Raw genomic sequence first — 25,381 nt, forward strand, 5'->3', positions numbered from 1 at the left:
TTTGCTTTTCCTAGGAAGGGGAAGAGAAGGGAGAGAATGGCTGTGAGCTGAACCTAGGACCCCACCCTGGCTAGTCTCACGGAGATAGGCTGGCCTTCCTGCCAAGCGACAGTCACCATCCTGTCCTCCCTCTCTGGCCAGGGCCTTGGGTCTGAGCTCTCTCGAAGGTTCAGCTCCCTGCCTGGGTTCCGGGTTGCCCCCGGAGGCCCACCTAAGCCCCATCCTGGCTGTGTGTGTGCAGTCCCTGGTGTTGGTCCCCAGGGCAACACCAAGGCCATGGTGAGTGCGACCACAGAGAAGCAGGGCCAACAGGCTTCTCTGCGCACCCTTGTCCTCTCCAAGCACAACTGAAATCAGAAATAACTTTCTCCGTTGCCACAGATATTTGAGGAAGGCTGCAGGCCCTGCGGCTGCGCTGCCTTTCCCTTGCTCATTTTTTATTCACCCCAGATAATCATATTTTTCCAGGAAAGAGGGAGAAGGCCAGCATGCAGCGGAAGCGACACTGGCCAAGCACCTACCATGCCCAAGCACTGTATAACATACATGTATCATCTCATTTGAGTCTCATACTAATACTACGAGGTACATATTATTACTGCTATTTTACAGATGAAGAAAGTGAGGCTCAGAGAGGTTAAGTAACTTTCCCAAAGTCACACAGTTACCATGATCTGGAACTGGATTTCAAGCCCTGCCAAGCCTGTATCTAAAGCTCTTTTCTTCTTTCCCAGGAAGGAGAATCCTCTTGCCCCTGAAGCCTATAGGACCATTGCAGGACCAGGAGATAACCCCATCTCTGCCACCCAGATATGGAGCTGGGGCCATAAACACTGGCAAAGATCACAAGCACCATACTCAGTAAAATGAATCTGAGCCGTCCCTGAGGTTCTTTGCTTCTGTCTGTAAGACAATTGAACCCCAGGTATTGGGTTCTGGCCTGAACTCATTCCTGAGCCAGCCACGTACCACAACCCTGCCTCCCAGAGCTCAGACCGAGCCATACGCCTTCCCCGTGTGGCTGACCTAACCCACCACTGAGTTCCATTTCCGCTGGACGTGGTTCATGACAGCACAGGGGGTCAGCACCTGGGCTCGGGAGCTCTACAGCCCGGGCTCACATCCTGGTTCTTAATACCAATAGGACCTCTCGCAAGTTACTCAACCTGGCCTTGGCTCAGTTTCCCATTTGCAAAATGGGGCTAATGAGAAAACTCACCACCACGTGGGGCTGTGAGGACTGGGCGTTAGCGTGTGAAAAGGCTTATAACGTAGTAAGTTGGCTAACGATGCTACTTCTGGTTTGATTGAAACTGCCTGAGCATACATCCTCCACATCCAGAAAGAACCCTTCCCAGGGCCTGCGGCGTCCCATTCCAAAGACTACATGTAACAGCCCCGCCAGCCCCCTCACCTCACCTATCACCCCTTCCGGAGAACGAGGAAGGGACTGGCCGGGAGGCCTTTCCGCATAAAGGAGGATGCTCTTTGAAATGGCCAGGTGCGGCCAACAGTTCACAAGCCGGCTGCACCCCTGCTTCCCTTCATGTGGTACGGACTGTTTCACCACATTCAGGCCTCACCTTGAACCCTCAGACCCTTTCCTCCAATTGCCTGTGCCTGGCCTGGAGGCGGTGCCCTACACAGAGAGCAGGAGAAACAGCTGCTCATTATTGGCCTCCTGTCCTCCATTAGGATATGAAGCACTTCAGAGAGGGGACTCTACAGCCAGAGAGTGAACTGGTGACCTCACTGCTCAGTTCACTAGGTTCCAGGCATCCCAAACGGCCAGCGACCTTTTCTTTCCCTTTGATGAGTTGATGCCTGGCTTCAGTGGCAGAGGTCCCTCCCCCCCAGGCCCCCCCCCCCCCCCCCCCCCGATCCAGGTGCAGAACCACTCTGGCACATCAAGAGATTCTAGACTCTCAATGGCACAGGTTAGAGTTTACTGTGTGTGTTTGTGGTTTTTCCCCATCGGTACCCTGCCCGGATAATAGCAAAGCCAAGTTGAAGCCAGGCTGGCCCAGGATGCAGAAGCAGAATGCTAATTCCGTATCGGGCCTCTTTCAACTCAGCCATCCTGAATGCGCCAAGGTAACTCCATTCATCCTCTCCTTCATGCCGCCCCTGTCCACCGGTCTAGTGGGTAGAGCAGTACACCTTCCTTCCCTGGTCCCTTCTGTCAGCTGACATGTATTTCCTCCTGTATCAGAACTTTAAAAAAAAAGATACTCACCTGATTAGCAGGTCATGTGCTAAGTGATCAACAGGTACTCTCTCATTTATTCCTCACAAATACCCTGCAAGGTAGGTAGTGTTATTAACCCCATTTTACTGATGTGGAAACTGAGGCTCAGCATGGTTAAGAAACTTGCCTGGATTTCACATCCAACGAACAAACGGCTGAGCCAGGACTCGGAGGAGGTCTCTGCAACCCTAGAACCCATTTTGATACGAGCACACCGTGTGTCTTCCTGCAAGGTTGCCTTACCCTCCCTGCGGATGCGTCTTCACACTAGTTCTGCCCCCTCCATGATTCAAGGCAGAGGTTCTTTACCACGAGCACCCACTGCTACACACGGACACCTCTTAGCCACGCTGCTGCCTTAAGTTGCTTGGGTGATTCCGAGCAAAGCAGCTTAAGATTCTCAGTCTTGTTTTAATATCAAGAGGTCTGAGTTCCTAGACCTGTGACATATTCATTGACTGGCATTGCAAGAAATACCAAAATTAAAAATGAATGGGGATAGGGGCGCCTGGGTGGCTCAGTTTCAGCTCAGGTCATGATCCTGGGGTCCTGGGACGGAGTCCCTGGGTCAGGCTCCCTGCTGGGTGGGGAGTCTGCTTGTCCCTCTGCCCCTCCCCCTGCTCCTGCTCTTTCTCTCTCACTCACTGTCTCTCTCAAGTAGGTAAATGAAATCTTTTAAAAAAAATGAATGGGAAAAATAATTTAAGATGCTGAAATCTTGTAATGGATACCTAGGTGGGTATTATCATATAATCATCCCTATTGTTGTTAACATTTTAAATTTTCATCATGTTTTAAATAAAGAATTTAATAATTTAAAGAAAAGAAAGAAGAGAAATACCAAAGTTAAAGACCTAGAGCAGCCCCACCAGTAGCTGGATTCAAAATCCACCATCCTGGTACCAGGATCTGAGCACCCCAGCACGGTCACCTAGACTTAGTATATGAAGAAAGCATAAGCCGTGTTTCCCAAAGTCTGTCCTGGGGAACTCTTACCCCAAGAGATGCTACACCAAAAAAGGTTCCATAGTTAAACAGGTATGAGAGACTCTATATACTCTAGTTCCTGCCTAAGGGTTTACTACACTCCTTAGCAAATTATAAGGCTGAGAAGTTTTTCGGTGAAGAGGTCTGTCTCCCTTTATTTGACTCAGTGCCTCTTCAATTTATGTAATCCCAGAACCCTTTCATCCTTGTTAGGTGCCACAGACTCAGTGTTCAGCAGAACAGACTTTGGGAAATGCTGTCCTGGCATCTCCATCCTCGCCTGACTCAGACCAGGTTCATCTGCTGATCACCAGCCTGCCAGCTCTAGCCGCCCACTCTGCGGGCGGCGCCCACAAGGCTGGCAGCGCGTGGCCCAGGCCCACGGAGCAGAGCTCACACCCCCGCTCCCAGCGGGGCCCTCGGGCTGCCTCTCTGGCCCCTGGACTCTGGAGCCAGCAGCCCGCCCAGCCCGCAGCTGACCTCCCTTGACTTGATCCCCCACCTTCGGGCGCCCCCTGCCTCCCGACTCCTGGTGCCAAGTGTGCACGCCTGCTCCCCGCCAGGGAAGACACGCCGGAGAGCAAGGCTGGGTGACAAGCCGGGCCGCACTTGAGCAGAGCCGTGTGCTGGGGAATCGGCCTGTGTCTGAGCAGAGGCATCCAACAGCTTGCAGGACAAAGACACAAACAGCCCCCAAGCTCCAAACGCCTTCACAGACTTCCAGCGTGTGAAAGAACCCACGTGTCTCTCCAGCACCCTACCCACCAGGGGACACCCGCCGCAGCCGCCTCCGCCCCCAAAAGCCAAAGTCATGCGACTGCTACCAGCCTTTGTCCAGCAGCTCAGAAGGACAGGGCCAGCGTCACTGGTACCTTCTGTCCAGCTCAAAGACCAGGACAGAGGTTGAGAAATAGTAAGGACCGCAAGAGTCCCAGGATGGGGTGGGCTGCGGATGTGGGGTGTGTGAAATCAGGATAGCCATCTACTTCCTCATGAAATTTGCTTCTCCAAGCCAAGTGTCCTCTTTTTACAGGACCGGGGTTAATAACATCCCCGACTAAGGACCCTGTGTGCCCAAGGATATCTAAAACGATGCTGATGGGTCCACGTGAGTCTGTGTGAGTAGGGGAGGGAGGTCAAGAACACAGGAAGAAGCCAAAACAGAAGGGTTCTATTAGACAGCACTGCCTTTAAAAGGTCCATGTTTCCCATGATTGACAATTAACTTTGGCATCAATGAACGGCTCCCCTTTCCCGCCTCCACTCCCCCCCCACATGGATCCCCCCCACCATGAAATTTATAGTCCCTCTCTTGGATTGCTACAGTCTACAGCAAGCATAGGACCAAAACAACAACTAGAGGGCAAAGCAATTAACCATTTCCCCAGGCTGAAGTTCTAGCCTCTTATTGCCTTGATAATTTACTCTGTAAAGTGGCAGGTACCTTGGCTCAGAGTCACTTTCCAAATCTATTTAAAAGTCCCTGAATTCTGCTGAGTCTGATTTCACTCTATGAACAGGACAAAAAACAATAAGGTCTTCAACACTTCATTGTTTGGTGCTAAATATCAGCCGTGATACTTACTTAAAAGCCTATAATTATAATACAACTTGGTTCTACTGCAAAGCTTCCATTTCCTGGTATACTAGGAGAATAGAATTAGTGGTTTTATTGTTTTAGTGCATCTCTGGAGCAGCGGACCAAAGATTATATCACTGGGTATCATCCCTTCTCCACACATCTTCCTCTTCCCACAGAGATCCTGCAGCCCTCAGACCCAGCCTCATGGTTCCCGTGGAAAAGTTGTGGAGGTTCTGAGCTTTCAGGGAAGATACAAGAAATGCGAATACCAAGACCGAAAGGAGCCAACATTTTATCACAATCTGTCCAATTCTGAACCAATGATATTGTCTACTCTGACTTCTCTTCGCCCCCAACTGCATTTTCTCCTGCTTCCTATTCAAGGGAACAGCTCCACCATCCGCCATGGCTCAAGTTACCAACATGGCGGTCCTCTGGGACTTACCCATTTCCCTCACCACTATCCCCATGCCAGATCCACCCAGTCTCCTAAGTCCTGTCAGGGCTATTCTTTCTTCTCCAGCCTACCACTACCGCCTTTGTTCAGATCACCATCTCTTCCCCTGGGTTAACAACAGACTCCTACCTGGTCTCCCTGCCTCCAGGCTTGCTCCCTTCTCTCTATTCTCCGCACTAGAGCCAGGATGATCTTTTAGATCAAAACCAAAATAGATCATGTCACTGCTCTGCTTAAAACCCCCCAGAAACTCAGGGCCCCTGGGTGGCTCAGTCGGTTAAGCATCTGCCTTTGGCTCAGGTCATGATCGAGTCCCGCATTGGGCTCCTTGCTCAGTGGGGAGTCTGCTTCTCCCTCTGCCTCTCCCCCACCCCCACCCAGGCTTTTGCGCTCTCTCTCTCTCTCTCTCTCTCGCTCATTCTCTCTCTCAAATAAATAAATAAAATCTTTAAAAAAACCCTCAGAAACTACCTGCATTCACCAGGACAAAATTCAAACCCTGATCACTAATACCCTTCATGTTGGTGTCCGTGCCCCCTCTCCAGCTTCCTTTCTTGTACCCCCTCTCTTATCAAATATTAAACTATTGCCATTCTCAGAACACACCATGCCTTTTCATGCCTCTAGCCTCTGCACGTACTGTTTCCACATTCTGGACCCAGTTTCCATCTTTCTCCTGGCTAAGTCCGTTCCATTCTCCAAAGACTCAACTCATGCATAACTTCCTCTGGAAAACTTGCTAGAGAGGTAAAAAGCCCATCTTGCTTCCCTACTCTTCCCAAGGGTTCACATAAAATCACGCTGTTTTGTAGTTGTTGTTTCTTATCCCTCTGGTATGCGGCACAAAGTGAGGCAGATCTCTGAGCAACTCTTGACCCACAGCATTCATCTTTCTTTGCTCTTTCCTAACAGGGCCCCACTTTGTTCTGGTACTCACTCTCTCCCAAGAAGCTCCAAGTTTCAGGGAAAGCTGACAGCATCTGATTGGTCCAAGGGTAAATGCGCTTCCTTTCACAAGAATTGGCTCAAGAATGTCATGTGACCCAGTTCTGGCCAATGAGATCTGATGTTTCTTGAACGAAACAAGAGGTGCTAGATGTCCTTGCTTCTTCTTCCACATAGGATGTATGTTTGGTGTCAGGGTCCCTTTGGCAGTTGGGTGAATTCTATGGACCCCTTCTTAGAATGATATTTTTAAATACATCAAATAAACTACATGCAAAGAATTATAAGATAACACAACTACTAAAATACTGAAACAGCATATTTATGATATAATAATATATGCAATACTTTGTTAACATATTCAATATCAAGATCTAGTGGTGGGTCTAATAACTACTATAATTTCAAATTAAGCATAAAGTATATTCATGATATAGTCACAATTATAATGCTACTTGAAAATACATGTGATTTCTATTGGCGACAAACCCACACTGCCCTACTACTACTGTAGTTTGTTACCTACATTCATAATTGAAGGAAATAACAAATTTTAGTTAGAGTTTGGTGATGTGATTCTTTTTCCCACTCAGGTTCGTGGGTCCCTGAGTTTATCCATGGAGCTCAGAAAAGAACCCCCGATCTGGACTTTGTACTCTCTGGTTGTGATGGCTGGAACCACTGCAGCCATTTTGCTCACAACCTAAGGATGAACTAGTATGGAGGTTAACACAGCAAAAAGATGAAAAGAAACTGGTTCCTTGATGCTGATGCTGAGTCTCTAAACCAACCAATCCTGGAGCCCATGGACTTCAGTTATGAAGAGTAATAAAATTACTTATTGTTCAAGCCCATTTGAGCCAGTGTTTCTGTCTCTTTAGCCAATTTTCAGGGAACGAAAAATGTTTAACTTTATATCAGAGTCACTGTCATAGGACAGAACAAATGCAACATCTACATTGAGCTCCTAATCAAAGAGGAAAGCCTCTCTCCTAACTAAAAGCCATGTATTTTATTTTTTTATTTTAATTACAGTATAGTTAACAGAGACTAAAAGCAATTTAAACTACCCTGCTATGTTCACAGTGTAGGACAATACTGATCCTCCAGAGATCGTGTCAGCCCTGAGCCCTGGGCCACAGAGGCTAGAGAAGCACCTGTCCCACAGCACCATCTTTTTTTTTTTTAAAGATTTTATTTATTTATTTGACAGAGAGAGACACAGCCAGAGAGGGAACACAAGCAGGGGGAGTGGGAGAGGGAGAAGCAGGCTTCCCGCTGAGCAGGGAACCCGATGTGGGACTCGATCCCAGGACCCTGGGATCATGACCTGAGCCGAAGGCAGACGCTTAACAACTGAGCCACCCAGGCGCCCATACCACAGCACCATCTTGCAAAGCATATTGGATGGAGGTGAAGCCTTACACAAGGACCAGTCGACGAGAACTCTTTTCCTAACTACTGCATGTTGAGCATGCCTGAAAGCACTAACAAGGATTCTGAATTTAAAAGCTGACATTCCAAAGACTATACTGTCAGGGATCATTTCTACAGTTCATTACTAGAGAAGTTTCTCTGAACATGTAGAGTACCCAAAACCATGAAGAAGAGGTGCAATGTCCCTTTCTGAGCATGAAGCTGGCTCTGGGCATGGCTTTTGCAGCTGCCCTTTGTCATTGATGATCATTCTTCTCCTCCTTTGGGAAACTAGGAGACAAGGGACACCATCTGAGTAGTTTTCGGGGGATAGGGGAGGATAAAGGCTGACACGCCATCATCTACAGCGAGGGGTGAGAACAATGTAGGACAGCCAAAAGAGCAGTACTATTCAAACTATTAGTCCCTAGAAAAGATGAAACTTGAGCACATGTCAGAAACACCTTGAATATGCATTAGGAACATGGGAGAGAGCTTTCAGGGCCCTGTCCCCACAGGTTCTGCTTCAATAGGTTGGCAATGGACCCCAAAATTTGCATTTCCAAAATGTTTGGGGTTATGCTGATGCTGGGGACCACACTTTGAGAAGCACTCAAATGTTTCTTGGAAGAAACAAGAGGTGCTAGATACTAGGTGCCTAGAAGCTGTACAGCAACCCAGAATTACTTCCTCACCCACATGGCTAATGATATCACTTAGGGAAAAGGAACTGGCCTTAAAAATTCATCAGGTATTAATATTCTGAGCCACTGATCTAGTTTTCTTTACCAAATGTGGTTTGAGCCAGGATTGTGATTTGGTTCTATCTTTGGTGGTGGAGTGCTGGATAAGTATAAGTACATAAGTGTACATAAGTATATTACATATACTTACAATGAAATAAATTATGTTAAAAACAAAGGTAATAAATACTCAGAACTCCTCACTTTCCAATTATTCTACCACATTTTATTATTAGCTATGCTCTTGAGGTTATTTACATCTAGTCTGTATGGTAGAAATACTACAAATAATGTTGTATTATGTTCCTCCCATGTTCCTATTGTGCATCTCTTTCCAAATCCACATTCTGTGACTTAAAGGTGGTAGATTGAAATCAGCCACGGTGAGAGTATTTACATCATGGAAATTATTGATTGCATAGACTTAAGAAAATAATGGAGAAATGTCAATAATGCAGATTCGATTTAAATGCATGTTGTATCTATAATTGTTACATTGTGACTGGAACAGAAAATTCAGGAAACCTTCTCCTAGAGCTCAAAACCTACTACGTGATTCAGCAAAGAAGTCACTATGTCATTAGTGAACAAACGAAGATCCAATAGACATCTTTGTTGTTTCTCTTCTGTCTTACTCCTTAACAGAAATGAAAATACAAACCCATACTCACATCGGAATTATACTCACTTATTTAGTGACGTAAGCGCCTTCTTTGCTGAATAGGATAGTAATCAAGCATTTATTCATAGTCTGATTTTGTCAAATCGTGGTTGAATTGCAACCATAGTTTGGCTGTGGACACGGGAGTTCAACAAAGGTCAAGAATCGTGAGAATCAATTGCCTATATGGAATTTACAGTACTGCATTGTGTATCTTGTTTTTGTAAATGGTGTGCTACATTCCTTTTCAATCTATAAAATTTATAAAATTTTATAATAAACATATATAAATTATATAAAGTTTACAATAAGCATTTTTTTTTTTTTCCTGGAGAGCTGGTTTTTTAACATTTACCAGCACCATCTTTTAATCATCTTTGAATCCTGAATGGGGTGGGCCCTCGCTGATCATTAAGGTTATGATTCTGGTGCCCAGAGTAAGCACAACGGGGTGAGCAGCTCCCTTACAGAATTGTTTCACCAGGCTTATTTCTTTTGAATGGGCCGCCTGTAACAATAGTATCTTTCGGGGCGCCTGGGTGGCTCAGTCGGTTAAGCGGCTGCCTTAGGCTCAGGTCATGATCCCAGGGTCCTGGGATCGAGCCCCACATCGGGCTCCCTGCTCGGCAGGAAGCCTGCTTCTCCCTCTCCCGCTCCCCCTGCTTGTGTTCCCTCTCTCGCTGTGTCTCTCTCTGTCAAATAAATAAATAAAATCTTTAAAAAAAAAAAAAAAAAACAATAGTATCTTTCATCCTTGTTGCAATTGTCCTTGAGTGGGGACACTGGTGCTTTCATCCTCATATGCATAGTTCGGTGCACTTGCCCTCACAGGGAGATGCCCTGAAAGTAACAAAACTCGCAGAACCAGGGCCACACCCAGCCTTCCAGTAGTTGTCTTTTCCTACAGGTTTACCGTGACACATGGCAGACAACTCCCAGGAGAGTCTTTCTGTGAGAACAGGACTGGGGAAGGGAGCTTCCTTCCTCCTCAGAGGTCCGGGGCAGCGGGGCAGCACGCTAAGGGGCGGGGGGGGGCGGGGGGGCTCCAGAGGCGGGCAGGGCCACAGAAACAGAGCATTCTGGGCAATGGTGATTACTATGCAACACGAGGTCTGGAGCCCCACCGGGAGCAGATGGTCTCTCCAGAGCTATGGAGATGTCAGACTGGATGGACGTGTTCACCCACACCTCGAGGACTCCCAGATATGCTAGAGAGGGGAGGCCTATTCCTACAGTTACTCAGGTGGGACTACCCAGCAGCAACCTTCCAGTCCCACGACTTAGATCTCATTTGTACCCCATTTGTCAAGCTTCATTTTGCAGACAAGAAAGCCCATCTCAGGCGAGAGATGACTCAACCAAAGGAGTCACAGGGTGAGTCAGAGTCCAGTGCTGTGGATGTGTGTCTGCTTCACCCAGTCTCTGCTCCAGGCAATGAGTCTCCTTTAAATAAGCAGGGGAAGCATCAGCTCCTTGTATAGAAACACGCTGAGCCAGCTGGCATGTCTGTGAATCAGCATTTGTGCTTCTCCCAGACCATTTACAGATTCTGGGAAGGAGAGTGCAGGGTGAGGGTGCTCCAGAAGCATGATGCTCACAGCTTTTACACAATGGCCAAGCCCTCCCCACCTTGGCTCATCATCCACCTGTTGCATTTGTATCAGTCTGGCACCCCAATACAATGCAAGTTCCTATAGGCAAGGAACATGATGTCCATGGGCTTTGCGGTCAGAACTGGGTTTAAATACAAACTGAGGGTTGCTGGAGTGGGGGGTGGGGTGGGAGGGATGGGGTGACTGGGTGATGGACACTGGGGAGGGTATGTGTTCTGGTAAGCGCTGTGAATTGTGCAAGACTGTTGAATCTCAGATCTGTACCTCTGAAACAAATAATGCAATATATGTTAAGAAAGAAAAAAAGAAGAAGAAGAATGTAGCAGGAGGGGAAGAATGAAGGGGGGAAATCGGAGGGGGAGAAGAACCATGAGAGACAATGGACTCTGAAAAACAAACTGAGGGTTCTAGAGGGGAGGGGGGTGGGAGGATGGGTTAGCCTGGTGATGGGTATTGAGGAGGGCACGTTCTGCATGGAGCACTGGGTGTTATGCACAAACAATGAATCATGGAACACTATATCTAAAACTAATGATGTAATGTATGGGGATTAACATAACAATAAAAAAAATTTAAAAAAAAAAAGAATATGAATAAAAAAAAAAAGAACTGGGTTTAAATACTGCTGTTGCCACTTATTAGCTGTGACATTGGGCAAGTCCATCAAATGGGGAAAAAGTAAAGGAACAAAAATTTATTGAAGGCCTATACAAGGAGGATCTTTATAGTTGTAAGTGGTTGAATCCCAACTCAAACAGGATTAGGCAAAAAAGATAATTTACTGGCTCAGCAATCCCATTAATCCTGGAACAGATCTTGTTGGCTTCAGACATGTTTGGACCCAGGGGAATATCTTCAGGACCCACACTCACTCTGTCCGTCTCTGGAGTCCCCATTCTCTTGTGGACTCCATTATCAAACGACTCTTTACTCAGAGTAGAAAAATGACTGATCAAACTCCAGTCATACATATGCTGCGGCTCAGGCCAAGCAGAAAGGAGAATACATCTCGTCTCAATAACGCCCTCAGGAATCCTGAGTCACTTGGATTAGACCGATCTGAGTCACATGCTGTACCTCTGAGCCAATTACTGGGGTGAGGTAAATTCAGAGCACTGATTGGCCATGCTTGGGTCACGTGCTCCTTCCTTAGCCAATGACTGTGGGGAGGTAAATTCAGAGCTCTGGTTGGCCATGCTTGGGTCACATGCTCCTCCCCAGGAGGCGGGGATGAAGCCGGGTCCAGAGCACAGGAACTACAAAGGGAGTAGGCAGTAGAGTTTTGCAAAGAAATGCTTTCCCTGAAAGCAAGGGGAGTGGATTCTGGATAACCGAAAAGTGTCGTCACATGCTTGGTTCATTATTTTAATCAAGCTCTCATAACAATGTAATTTAACCTTTCAGCTCTACAGTTTCCTCTTTTGAAATGAGAATAATGATACCTAATAAGAAGAATAGCTACCACTTATTTAGTACTTACTATACCAGGCACTAGGCTAAGTGCTTTATATATTCCAACTTAATTATTTATGTCTTAAGATTGTTGTTATTTTTTTTTTTAAGATTTTATTTATTTATTCATGAGAGACACAGAGAGAAAGGCAGAGGGAGAAGCAGGCTCCCAAGGAGCAGGGAGCCCGATGCAGGACTTGATCCCAGGACTCTGGGATCATGACCTGAACCAAAGGCAGACGCTTAACTATCTGAGCCACCCAGGCGCCCTTAAGATTGTTAGACGTAAATTAAAACAGATGACTTAAAAGGTCCTAGGCATTGTACCTGGATATAGTAGGTGTTAAATGTTTAAGTGTATTTTATTTGTATCAGCCACTCACCTACTGCAGTATTAAGCATCTAACTGGTACGTATTGCAAAAGTTGCATTAATGAATTAAAGTGTGGATTATTTCTGCATTTAATTATTTATATTCTACCTAGTTGCACAAAGGATGTGATAAAACACACAGGACGTACATTCAGCAATATAGTGCAATATAGAGAGGAAAACAAAATCAGAACCAATGGACTATGTAAATTAGAATAGAATAACAAGGTAAGTGGAAAAGTAAAATGCATTCATGGAGACCATGAAATTAGTTTTTGAATTTGGCTCTGAGTTTCCTGGTAAACAAAAAGAAAAGGGAAACCCCATTAATTGCAGTTCTACAGTTCAAGAGTGTGGTTGGGGGGGGGCGGTGGACAGAATATCATTCCTCAGGGAAAAGAATTTAATGCACTGGATTTTAAAAGATAAAGGAATTATGGTCAGGGGTGGGGCAGGTACGGGGCAGTTACCGAGAGATCCTGTTCAGGGACAATGGCAGCAACTCTAGCACAGAAAGTAATGGGCAAGGCAGTATCTCACCTCTTGTGGGGCAAATGCCCGAGGAACTTTGATAACAGGATGGGATGCCACTTTTGGTCTCTGATAAGAACTCGATCTCTGGAGGCACAGTGCTTCCTACAGCCTTGGAAGGACTTCCCTCTGACAAGAGTCCACATTTAGAGAGGAAGTAGAACCTTGTCTCTAGGAAGAGGCTGACCCCGAGGGCCCAAGCTCCCTCCTCAAGGCCCAGAAAATGTTCCCATGAAGCTTTGGGAGGAGAAATCAAAGGGTTCTCACCTAGCATCTCTCCTAGACAGGGCACCTCCTTTTGACTCCAAGGCTCTGGCCTACAGCTGGGAGAGAGTTAATTGTGGTGACCCAAATCTGCAGTCCCATTTTCAGCACGCTGAAAATTACTTTTTAATCCTGGCTTTCAAGGCTTGCCTGGGGAGCCATCTGCCGCACCCTCCCCCACCTCGGGCGCATGGGATTACTCCCACCTGCCCCGCCTCACTTGCTTTTGTGGGTCCTAATTCTGCTCCTGTCCATCCAGAATAATAATAATTTAGAGGATGACAGTTTCATGTGTGGGGTGGGAAGCGAGCCTAGATTTCAAAACAACAAAAATCAAGGTCTTCCAGCCCAGATTAAATAGAAAGCAATTTGAGAGGTCAGAATCCGTAAACAGTCTGTAGGTCTAGGATAATGAGAGCTCGCAGCCTCAGGGACGTGGTGCCATCTGCTGCAGGCTTCTGGGGCTGGGCAACATGGAGTCTGGGGGTTTCTGGGCTTCAGTACTTGGGCATCAGTGGGTTACAAAAGTCAGTGATGCACCCATGACTCTGGGTTCGTTCCACCCAAGGAAACAGCAGAAATCCCTGAACTCCCTTTGGAGAAAACCCAGAGATTATGGACCAATTTGTGTAGACCACCTACTGTGTGCCTCAGGTTACACCCTTAAGGACCTCACTAACCAGCGGAGGACAGAGATGAGTCAACAAAGAGGACCCAGTATTAAGTGTGAAGTGTGCTATGAAAAGGGGTCTCTGGGAGTGCTGAGAGAGCACCAACCCTCTGGGTTGGGTGGAGTTTAAGCTGAGCCTTAAAGAAAAGGAGTTCACCAGATGGACAAGGTGAGACAGGGCATTCCAGGGAAAGGGAATAATAGCACAGTCAGAGGTCTGAGAGGGGATGGTGCTTCTGAGGAGGGTGCAGGGAAAGAGTTCTCATCCCCATGGCTGATAGAAGCATTGATTGCTTGGGTACCACCTCTATGAAGGACAATCTAGCAATAATTTTTGAAATTTCAAATACACATATCCTTTCACACAGAAATTCCACTTCCAAAAAAAAAAAAGAAAGAAAGAAAAGAAATTCCACTTCCAAGAATTTATCTTGCAAACACACTCCCAATGTGCAAAGTGACATACTCAACAAGGTTATTCAACAGCGAAAGGTTTGGAATGACCTAAATGCCCACCAACAGGAGGCTGGTTAAGTGAATTATAGTACAGCCATACAAAGAATACTCTGCAGTGGAAGAAAGAATGAAGTAGTTCTTCATGTTCTGGTATGAAATGATCTCCAAGAGTATTGTTAGGTGATAAAGAAAAAAAAATGAGGGATCAACCAAATGCAATGTGTAGACCTTGCTTGAATTTTGATTTGAACAAAGCAGCATCTGTTAACAAGGGGGAGAGAGATAGAGAGGCGGGAGACCGTTAGGGAATCTGAATGCTGACTGGATAGTTTATGATATATTTTTTTACATGTGATAGATATTGTGGTTATATTTTTTAAGTCATTCTTTTAGTGATATATGCTGAATTATTTATAGATGAAATTATATGATGTCTGGGATTGGCTTTAAAATAATCAGGGGTGTGGGACACCTGGGTGGCTCAGTCGGTTAAGCAGCTGACTCTTGGTTTCAGCTCAGGTCATGGTCTCAGGGTCCTGGGATCCAGCCCCGCATTGGGCTCAGTGCTCAGCGGGGAGTCTGCTCAAGGATCCTCTCTCTCCCTCTGCCCCTGCCCCTGCTCATGCTCTCACTCGCTCGCTCTCTCCGTCTAAAATAAATAAATAAATCTTTTAAAAAATAATTGGGGTTAGAGCTGGGGGTGTCAGTAAAATAAGATTGATCATGTATGAGAACTCTTGAAGTGGGCTGATGGCTATATGGGGGTTCACACTATTTTCTCTACTTTTGCTTATGTGTGATTTTTTTTCTATGATAAAAAGTTCTTAGAAAGCAAGAAGCAGAGTAGTATATTTAATATGCTGCCATTAAAGTAAAAAGAGCAGACTCTCACAAAAAATTACATATATATGTACATATATATATATATATATATACACACACACACAGATGTGTATTTATTGAATGAATGAATATTTTCTTGGGAACTCTCAGACTATTTCGGAATAAAATTAGCCTAAATAGTCTGATAGTAATAATTATAGTATAGTCTGAAAAATGGGAGGATATGAAGAAGGAAATGAATAACCGTAAGCCAGGAGAGGGGGTAGTTGAGGAAGATTTCTCAAGAGGAGATGATATTTGTGCTACAGCCCAAAAGATGCCCAGCAGCTTGCCAGATGAGGAATGTGAGGAGTCATGCATTTTGAATTGAAGGAAAATCAGGAGCAAAGGCAGGAAACTTGAAAGAATGTAGCATGTTTAACTAAAAATACGACTTTTGTTTAAAAATTACCAAAATCAATACTGTACTGTTGTCTTATATATAGAAATTTAACAATAGCTCTTCAAAAAAAAAAATGTATGCGCCCACAAAAAGAAAAAAAAGAGGGCAGAAACAATAGATTTGCCTTTGCTTATATGTGTATAACAAGTCTCTGGAAGAAACACATGTAGCTGGTAAAATCAGCGGCCTCTAGAAAGGTGGACTGTGGCTGGAGGACCGGGCAAGAAGGAGACTTTTCAGGTTTCTTTTTTGCATCTTTTGAATTTTTTTTTTAAACGTAAGACTATTATTTATTTATTTATTTATTTATTTATTTATTTATTTATTTAAAGTAAGCTCTACCCACAATGTGGGGCTTGAATTCTCGTAGAGCACGAGATCAAGAGTCTTGTGCTCTACTGACTGAACCAGCCAGGCACCCTGTTTCTTTTGAATTTTGAGTCAAGTGAATGCATTACCTATGCTTTTAAGTTGAAAAATTTTAAAAATATATAAGATTTGGAATCGGAATTACCTGTCTAGCTTGAGCAAGTTACTCAGCCTCTACCTCTATGAACCTGTTCTTCATCTATGGGATGGGGACGATGACATCAGAATCTTCGTCATGGCGGTGTTGTGGGATTAAATGAAATACACTAAGTTAAATAATGTAATAAATGAAATTCTGCATGGAGAGCGCTGTTCTGAACACCAGCTGACATAAACGGCAAGACCAGGACTCAACCCACAACAATTTGATTCCACAGTCTGTGTACTTTCCAATCCAAAAGTTAATCACCCAGTCAAGTTCAAGAGGGTCCCCGGGTTGAAGACGGGAATGGGATCAGTCTGAAGCTTAGATGTTATGGCCTCGTGGGTCTTTATTATCCATGATCAGCTTTGCCAAGAAGACTGTGCAGGCAATCATCATCAGCACTCCGATATTTTCAATGGCCTGTCTCTCCTAGGAAGGATCACTGAAGGTCAAATGGATGAAAGGCGTAATCTTATCTATACAACCAGGACCAAATCTTTTTTTTTTTTTTTTTAAGATTGTATTTATTTATTTGACAGAGAGAGACACAGCGAGAGAGGGAACACAAGCAGGGGGAGTGGGAGAGGGAGAAGCAGGGGGAGTGGGAGAGGGAGAAGCAGGCTTCCCTCTGAGCACGGAGCCTGATGCGGGGCTTGATCCCAGGACCCTGGGACCATGACCTGAGCTGAAGGTAGACGCTTAACGACTGAGCCACCCAGATGCCCCCAGGACCAAATCTTACTCTCTGAGAGAAGTGGTTCTTCCCAGAGCTGCTCACAGACCGCTGGTTCCAACAGCAGAGAACCCTGACCTGGAAGTCACGAGGTTTGAGACCCAGGGTTGGGAGTTGAGGTTTGTCTTTATTCACAAAACATATAACCTAAATCATATACCTTAACCTCACTGGGCCTAGGTTTTCTCATCTGCAAAATGGGAATAAAAATGCCTGCCCTAGTTACCTCTTGGGGTTGACGTGAATAGTTAATGCAAAGATATGTGTGATAGTACACCTTCTAACTCAGACTTGAGACTATTAGGATCTTTTCCAATCCACTTTACCCACGCGTATTCTTTGGTCCACAGAGATATATCTTCTACGTAAGTTAAAAATGTGATCAAAGGTAAGTTGAAAATGCTGACCTTCCATTAGCAAGTCGAAGCTGTCACTTTGAAGTTCCCTAAACTGTCCTCCTCTCCTCTGTCAAAGAGATTACAACACACAGGTGGGTGGGAAGGATCCTGTGCCCCATAAATACATGTAGGCGATATCCATCTATTTCAAATGTCTGTCCTTGCTGAGAGCTGCAGCTGTCTTGATGTGGCTAAATGAAGTAGGGAAAAATCAGAAAAATGCAAATGAGATTCTTATTTTAGGCAAATCAATCTTAGCAATGCTCATATCTGATCAAGCTTATCTTTAGGACGATCATTAGGATAATGGATTAATGCAAAAGTTTATTTTTGCCCTGTCTGTTCTCAGCTCTTAAGATCCTTCAGATCACATCTTGACTCTGCCAGACAGCCCCCCCCAAACTCCTTATAAGTCAGTTTGGCAACAGTACCCCCAGCATTAAGCTGGAGGGGACCCTGGCCAGCGCAGGGTCCAGCTCACCCCAAGGTCACCGGCACCGTGCTGCTCCCTCCTCTTCTCACATGACATGAGCCAGCTGCAGCCACTCTTGGACTGCAGGGTTTCCTGTGGGGAGCCCCAGAAAGGGGATGAGGAAGATATGTGGGACTTTTTTTCATGAGGAGGTCTTTGAGGGACAGTGCGCTGAGGAGGTTAAGGGCATGAGCTTGGAAATCAGGCAGTCCTGGTTGAATCCCAGCTCTCTCATTTACCTGCTGGGTGACCCTAGCTTCCATGAGCCTCAGTTTCCTCATCTGTAAAATGGGGAGAATGACATCTATTCCATAGTGTTGCAGCATGATCTAAATGAGAATCATGTGTGTAAAGCACTTTGCGGGACATGTCTGACATGGGGTAAAAATGAGAGCTGCTGAGCACTTCATATGCATCAACACTGTTCCGGATCATTTATGTGCACTTATTTAACACCAGCAACAGGCTCACAGCATAGGTGTTATTTATTAGTCCCCTCTTAAAAAAAAGGAGGGGGGGGAAAGAAGCTGAAGACCCTGAGAGGTCAGGGTACACAGCAAAGTGGCCGAGTTAAGATTTGAACCCATGGCTCTAGAGCCCAAACTCTCACTCCTACCTTTCAGCTACTGGCAGCTCACTTTTTGACCTGACCAAGATGGAGAAGGGGTCTCCCTGCCTGGCACAGAAGCTGGACTTGTCATGAACCTTTCCAGAAGTCTGTATAATGAGAAAAAGAGGGCACCTGGTCAAGAAGGGAGAGGCAGGTAAAGGAGAAGGTAGAGGGGACACGGTACTTTCACAATGCAATATGAAAGAGGGCCAGGGGTATCCCATCGTCAGGCAGCCACCTTCTGGTATGGAAACGCCATCACTGGCCGGAGCCCCCAGCGGCCCCCCGTCCTGAGCCTGAAGCTTTGGCTAAGGTTCTCTCCCCTGAGTGGTGGGAAGGGGGCTGGAGAAACATCCTAGGTCTTTGCGGAAATGAAAGTCAAGGCACCCTCCCAACGCCTTTTTCATTTCAAGCATTAGATCACTTTGAACCAGAGCCACAGTGGGACTGGAAGGTGGGAGTCAGACCGGGGAAAATGGTATTTGGAAATATCCTCCCTCTGAGTCCAAAAATGTCTGGCTATGGAAAAGCCCAGATTCTTAGGAACAGCATAATGATTGAGACTAAGGACTCAGAACTCAGGCCTATTTCAGCTCAAACACTTACACAGATCCATGACCTTGGGTGATGGTCTTAACCTGGGGTCTTGGTTTTCTCATCTGTAAAGTGGGGCTAACAATACCTTCCCATAGGGTTTTGAGGATTAAATAAGAGAATTTGCACAGAGCCTAGATAGGGTCTGGCACGGAGCTAGTGGTTAATAAATAGTCACTAGTTTTTGTTATATGTGGTGGTTTTAAATTTCTGAAAGACAAAAATACTGAAACAAAACAAGTGAACATGGTGGGGGGTGAGGGAAAGAGAGGCAAACCAAGAAACAGACTCTTAACTATAGGAAGCAAACTGAGGGTTGCTGGAGGGGAGCTGGGGAGGGGATGGGGGAAATAGGGGATTAGAGAGGGCACTTGTGATGAGCACCGGGTGTTGTACGTAAGCGATGAATCACTAAATGCTACACCTGAAACTAATATTACGCTTGTATGTTAACTAGCTGGAATTTAAATAAATATTTGGAGTACAGGAAAAAAAATTAAAACCAAAAATACATATTCAGTTGACTGTGTGTGTCAAGTGGGGAGGGTGTACACACATACATATAAACATGCCTTTATACGTGGTTCCCCAGATATGTCACTGAAAAACCAGCACATGCTTGAATCAATATGGGGCATATTCTACCTACTCCTCAGTCCAGTGGGGTGTGCGAGACAGCGATTATTACCCCCATTTTAGAGATCAGGAGTCTAAGGGACTCAGCAGGATCTAAGAAGCTTGCTCAAGGATTCGAGGCTAATCCAATGTCCCTTCTACACTTTTCTTAGTTTTCCTCAGATTTTATGCCCACCCTCCCCTCCCACACAAATTCTTTTTCAAACAAAAGGATTATGGATTCCCCCAAACACGTCTGGTTATGGGGGAGGAGACACGTTAGAAGAGGGGAGAGGAAAAAGAAAGCAGAGGATGACAGAGGAGGGTGAGGTGAAGGGAGGGGCGCTGTCTTTGTTACTAAGACCCAGTCCCCTCCTCAAGGCCAAGAGCAGCACCCACCCACCCTGCCTGCCCCGCCCCCAGCCTTGTGTCTGTCCCTCCCAGCCTTGTCCTCCCAAGGGCTTATGGAGACGCCCCCCAGCGGGGTCCCTGTAAGGGGCTCTGAGCTCCTGGGACTCTGAAGTGCCTTCCGGGGCCTCTGTCCCACCCTGCTGCTGGCTCCGTGCGCCTGCCTCCGGGCCGTGAAGGGTTTGTGGTACAGCTGAGATTCCAGAAGCACTCGGACGATGAAAACAAAGGTGAAGGCTCTGCAGAAAAGAGACCGGTGTGAGGATTATAGGAAGGAGGGTGCGCACACAGTAGGGCTCTGCGGACAGAGGCCGGTCCTCCCTGCCCCCCAGGGAGCTCTCGGAGGCCCCCACCTGCCAAAGCTGCGTTTCAATTTGTCTCATACACTCAGGCTTCACTCCATTACACATGGAAATTTGGCTTCATTGATATGAAGGGGCTAATTACTACATGAAACATAATTACAAGACAGGAAATGGATTCACAGACACCGTCAGTGGGACGGGGAGCTGCCGCGGCGGCTGGGGCGGCTTCTGTGTTCCTACGGGGCTGCAAGCTGCCCGGAGCCCCGCTCCGCTTCTGGCCCTGGGAGTTCTCGCTCTACGGAGAGACGTGCTTCTCCAGGGGCCGGCGCTGCCACGGACTTCTGGAACTCAAGTCCAGTTTTCCCTCTGCTCTTGCTCCACGGTTGGCGATAGGTTCCCGCAGGATCCCGCGACGTAATAAACATCATACTTAAGAACGGAGTTAGTCTTAAAGGAATCACTTAAAGAGAAAAATGACAGGAAATGACACATCTTAAAACTAGCAAAAAGGAGAAGGCCGTGTAGAAAATATAGGGCAGCAGCGGCTGCTTTTCCCTGGGTGACATGAGCCCCAAGAAAGAGCCGTATGTGCAGTGGGTTGCCTGAGAAATATGCTCTCTTCAAGTCCTTTATGGTTTAGGTTTTTTGGCTTTAAAATAATATATCGTAATTTACACACATGTACACACGCACACGCGCAAATATAAACAGGCAATAATCAGAGGTCAAAAGGTCCATCCTTTTTGATAATCAGAGAGACAAATTAATTGCAGCTAATATTTATGGAGCACACTCTCTGCCAAGCACTGAGCTTTGCGTATATTGATTGTCCATCTTCACAACAGCCCCATGTGGAGGATTCAATCACCCCTAATTGACAGCTAAGGAACTGAGACTTACGGGGAAGCTCCGCCAAGGTGCCCAAGTTCACACAGGTAAACGCCTGAGCAAGAGTTTGCAGGCAACATATCTGAATCCAGAGTCTGGATTCTCAAGAAAAATGAGAGAATCCCCCAAACTAGCAATGACATATTTTCAAGAATCTCAAGAAATATCCCTCTCTGAGATCAAGCTTTTGACCCTTGATCACCTATCTTCAGGAAAGAATCTCAAGTATGAAACAGGTCTAATGCACAATGATCTTCTTTGCAGCATTACTTACCTATAATAGGGAAGAAATTGGAAGTTAAATGATCAACAACAGGGGAAAAATTAAATAAATCTGGCACACCCGTAAGATGGGAGTATTATTCAACCACTAAACCTGATATTTATAAAGAGTTTATAAGAACATAGGGAAATGTTTGTTATATAGAATTTTAAAAAGCAAGATTCAAAATATATATGCATTACAATCTCTACAAGAAAGAGATATGCAAAGAAAGACCACATGTTAGTTGGGGTTTTTTAAAGCATAATCATGACTACAAGAAACAATTTTCTGTCTTTTGTGATGGCCCTTCATTGTTTGTATTCTTAACAGCTTTTCCCAGGCTCTACCCACAATCGTAAGGCCTTTATGGTGAGATCTTGCTTATCTTCCCTCACAGATGTCTGTTTAAAAGAACCACCATCATCATAATTTATTATTCCCATAACTGTAAGTTTTCACACAATGGGCTTCCCTTAAGCAGAAGATATCTGTGCCAGAGTTACCTCTGTTGTCCTGGCTAATGACATCAGGTATGGAGTAAGGGACTTTTTTAAGACCAGAGAGGGGGATGCCTCAGGGGGCAGAGCTGCAGGGACCTAGGAGTCTCCCCCGCACCTGAATGGTCACTGATTCATTCATTCACACAGTCAACAAACCTTCACTGGATGCCGACCATACGTCAGGCACCACACTAGGTTCTGGGAACATGGAAATAAAAAACATGTCAAAAAGTTTAAGTCCTGTTTGTTTGAGGAGCATCTCTGCGGCATGCGTAAGAAAATCGGAGGAAGCTGAGGCCGAAATAAGTAACTGAGACTGTAGCAAGTCATTGGCTGGAGACGGAACTAGAAACCAAGTCATCCAACATTTTGCATTTGCTCCTTTCTTGATAGAAGGAGAAGGGGAGCTGGGGAATGTGGAGTCCTCTTGCTGGTGTGGGATGGTAGCTTCTTTGTAGTAGTAATCAGTTCAATCAGTAGTTTTTGGAGCCCGCAGTGGGATGAGGAAGACAGTGGCATGGGTGGCTTGTCTTCCACAGGCCAGGCCTGTGCCTAGGTACTCACAGACTGGGACCCCTTAGCCCCGGTCTTCCTAAGACAGATGCCTAAGGCCTACCCAGGGTGTTCAATAGGCTTGGTCTCTCGAGAAGCTCCATGCTTTTTCAGTCCAGGGGGACATTGCATTCCCCCACTGTGCAGGGGTTTTCATGCTAGAGTAGAGCAAGAATCTTGGGTTCTGTTCCCTACTCCACCACTTGCTAGCTGTGTGACCTTGGGCAAGTTGTTTGTTCTGTAATTCAGGGTCCTCAGAACTGTGGCTGTGGCCAGAAGCCACAGCATCATTTGAGGAATGCTTAGCCTGCTTATTAGTTCCAGGGATTTTCCCCGGGCCTACTGAATTGGATTTCCAGAGAGGGGCTCACATTCTGTATGTGTAATGACCATCCCAAGTGGTCCTTATGACCTCATCGTAAGTGTTCAATAAATGGTAGATTTATAGGGTTTAATTTACTTATCAATATCTACCATCAGTTTAACAGTGATGTCACTATTTCCTTCAAGAACAATGAGTGAGTACAGTGTTTTACATTTGGATAATTAAAGGGCTATTCTGAGATTTTTCTTAAAACAGCAATCTTCCCCAAAGGTGAATTAAGGTCTCTAAATCCAGATACAGAAAATGATGATCTGCAAATTGCAAATGAGCACTTTTTCTGCTTCTACCTACTAATGCTTCAAACACTTTAGGGCCTGATCATATATGGACATTATCATGTCAAGCACTCTGTAGGGCCTTGTATACAATATTTCATCTTCAGAATTACATTAAATTCACATATGCAACTTCAACACTTGTTTTTAAAATGTAGCAGACTCAGAAACATACCCCTTGCGTACTTTGGGAAGTTGTCATATATGTTCTTATTACTCAGTTTATTCATCCTTCTAAATCTTTACACCCAAGCGTGATCAGTCATGTCTATCCTTTATTATTATAGATTTTCTGCAGTCTTTTCTACAAATCCTGTAGTACATCCTTTCTGAAACACCACTTCTCTTCTAATATTATCTGGTTTTCCAACTCGTTAGAATGATACTTTCTTCTCCGTGTAAAATTGCTGACATCAATGACGTGTGAATTCACTCTCCCAGGTTTTGTTCCTGTATGAATTCTCTGGAGAACCATAAGTCATGACTTCTAGATGAAAACCTTTGCCTATTTTTGCTCATTGATTTCTTAGAATAAGCTGTCTATATGAGCTTCTTATGTCATATGAGGGTTGAGCTATATCTGGAAACTTATCCCATGTTCAACAGACCACAGGACTTTTTCATATGAATTCTCTTTAAGTTTCAATTCCCTTTTGAGGTTGTCTCTTGGTATTTCCAGTGACCTTTTATTCATGCCTTTGTTTTTCTGGAAGAGGCTCATCAAATTGCCCTCCACAACACTGCTTTGGAAGACCCTGCTGGTCCCTACCACTTGCCTAGACCACAGCATAAACACTTGAGGCAGGACCTCCTGTTTGGTTTCCTTCCAGGAATAATAGCAATATCAACTATTCACGTGCATTCTGCTAAAAGCTTTACCTACATTATCCCATTTAATCTTCAAAATAAAACTTCAAAGTGGATACTATTATAATCTGTATTTTGAATATTTAGTTCAGAGTGATTAAACAACTTGTTCAAGGTCACACAGCTAGTAAGTAGCAGACTTACTTTGGACGCTAATGGCAGTGCTTCTAATCTCTGTAGTGCTGCCTAAAATCCCTCTCACTTTTGATCCTGTCCCTTGTGACCTGCTCGGAGCCCCAACCTTGCCAAGGGGAAGTCCACAGTCTTTAAAACTTGCAGCCCAAGGTTGGCACTAAGGTCTTGCCCAGCCCAGCTGGACTTGCACCACCAGAGAGGCTTTATTCTCCAGCCTCTGTGCTCCTCCACAGCCATTCTCTGAGAGATGACATCATGATGAAATTACTTCCTGCTGCTCCAGGCACTCTCTTGCAACTCCAGTGCCCTCAACACACTCCAGTCGCCCAGTTCTAATTATCACCAGGCTGAGTGGACCCTTGGAGAAGCCTCAAGGCAGAAGAGAACTAAATTAAAAGCCCAGGTGGTAAAGATGCTATATTATGTCTCTGTATAACAAATTATCCCCAAAGTTTAGCAGTTTAAAACATTTATTATCTCACAGTCCCCATTGGCTAGGAATCTGGATGTAGCTTAGCTGGGTGCCTCTGGTTCAAGTCCTCTCATGAGGTTACTTACAGTCAAGCTTTTGGCCAGGGATGTGGTCTCATCTGAAGGCTCAACTGGAACCAAAGGATTCAATTCCAAGCTCACTCACATGCTTGTTGGACAGAGGATATTAATTCCTTGCCATGCCACATGGACCTCTCCATAGGACTATTTACACATGGCAGCTTGCATCCTCTAATACAAGGAGCTAAGAGAGAAAGAAGGAAAAAGCCCATCTAAGGTACAAGCCACAGTCTTTTTATAACATAATCTCAAAGTGCTCCATCACTTTTGCTGAATTCTATTTGCTCGAAGTATGTCACTAGTCACTCAAGGGGAGGGGATTACACAAGGGTATGGATACCAAGAGAAGGATATCAATGGGGGCCATCTTAGAGGTGTACTAGACAGCATTAGTAGAACTAATTCCTTACCACCATCAGCACCCCCCCAAAAAAAACATACACACTAACTTTGTTCTTCTCTTCCTGAAGCTTAATATCTTCTCTAGATAATAGCTTTTACAATCTCTTCTGCTTGACTTTTGGAGACCCCTATCAACAGGATAGTATAATAGTTGACACCTGTCAATATTTAGGGCCTTCTAGATGCTGGGTCAAACATCTCAAACTTGAAAGATGTAGAAACTGAGGCT

At 45.3% G+C, this 25,381-nt stretch overlaps 1 non-coding gene across 1 annotated transcript; it reads left to right on the top strand.

Annotated features, from left to right (window-relative positions):
• Nucleotides 1-7,742: 7,742 nt before the first annotated feature.
• On the top strand, nucleotides 7,743-7,956 carry LOC116647759. Its single transcript, XR_004302368.1, has one exon. It is a non-coding gene; the product is annotated as a small nucleolar RNA U3 (small nucleolar RNA).
• Nucleotides 7,957-25,381: the final 17,425 nt, after the last annotated feature.

This window comes from Phoca vitulina, unplaced genomic scaffold (genome assembly GCF_004348235.1).
Source record: "Phoca vitulina isolate PV1807 unplaced genomic scaffold, GSC_HSeal_1.0 scaffold40, whole genome shotgun sequence".
Classification (NCBI taxonomy): domain Eukaryota; kingdom Metazoa; phylum Chordata; class Mammalia; order Carnivora; family Phocidae; genus Phoca; species Phoca vitulina.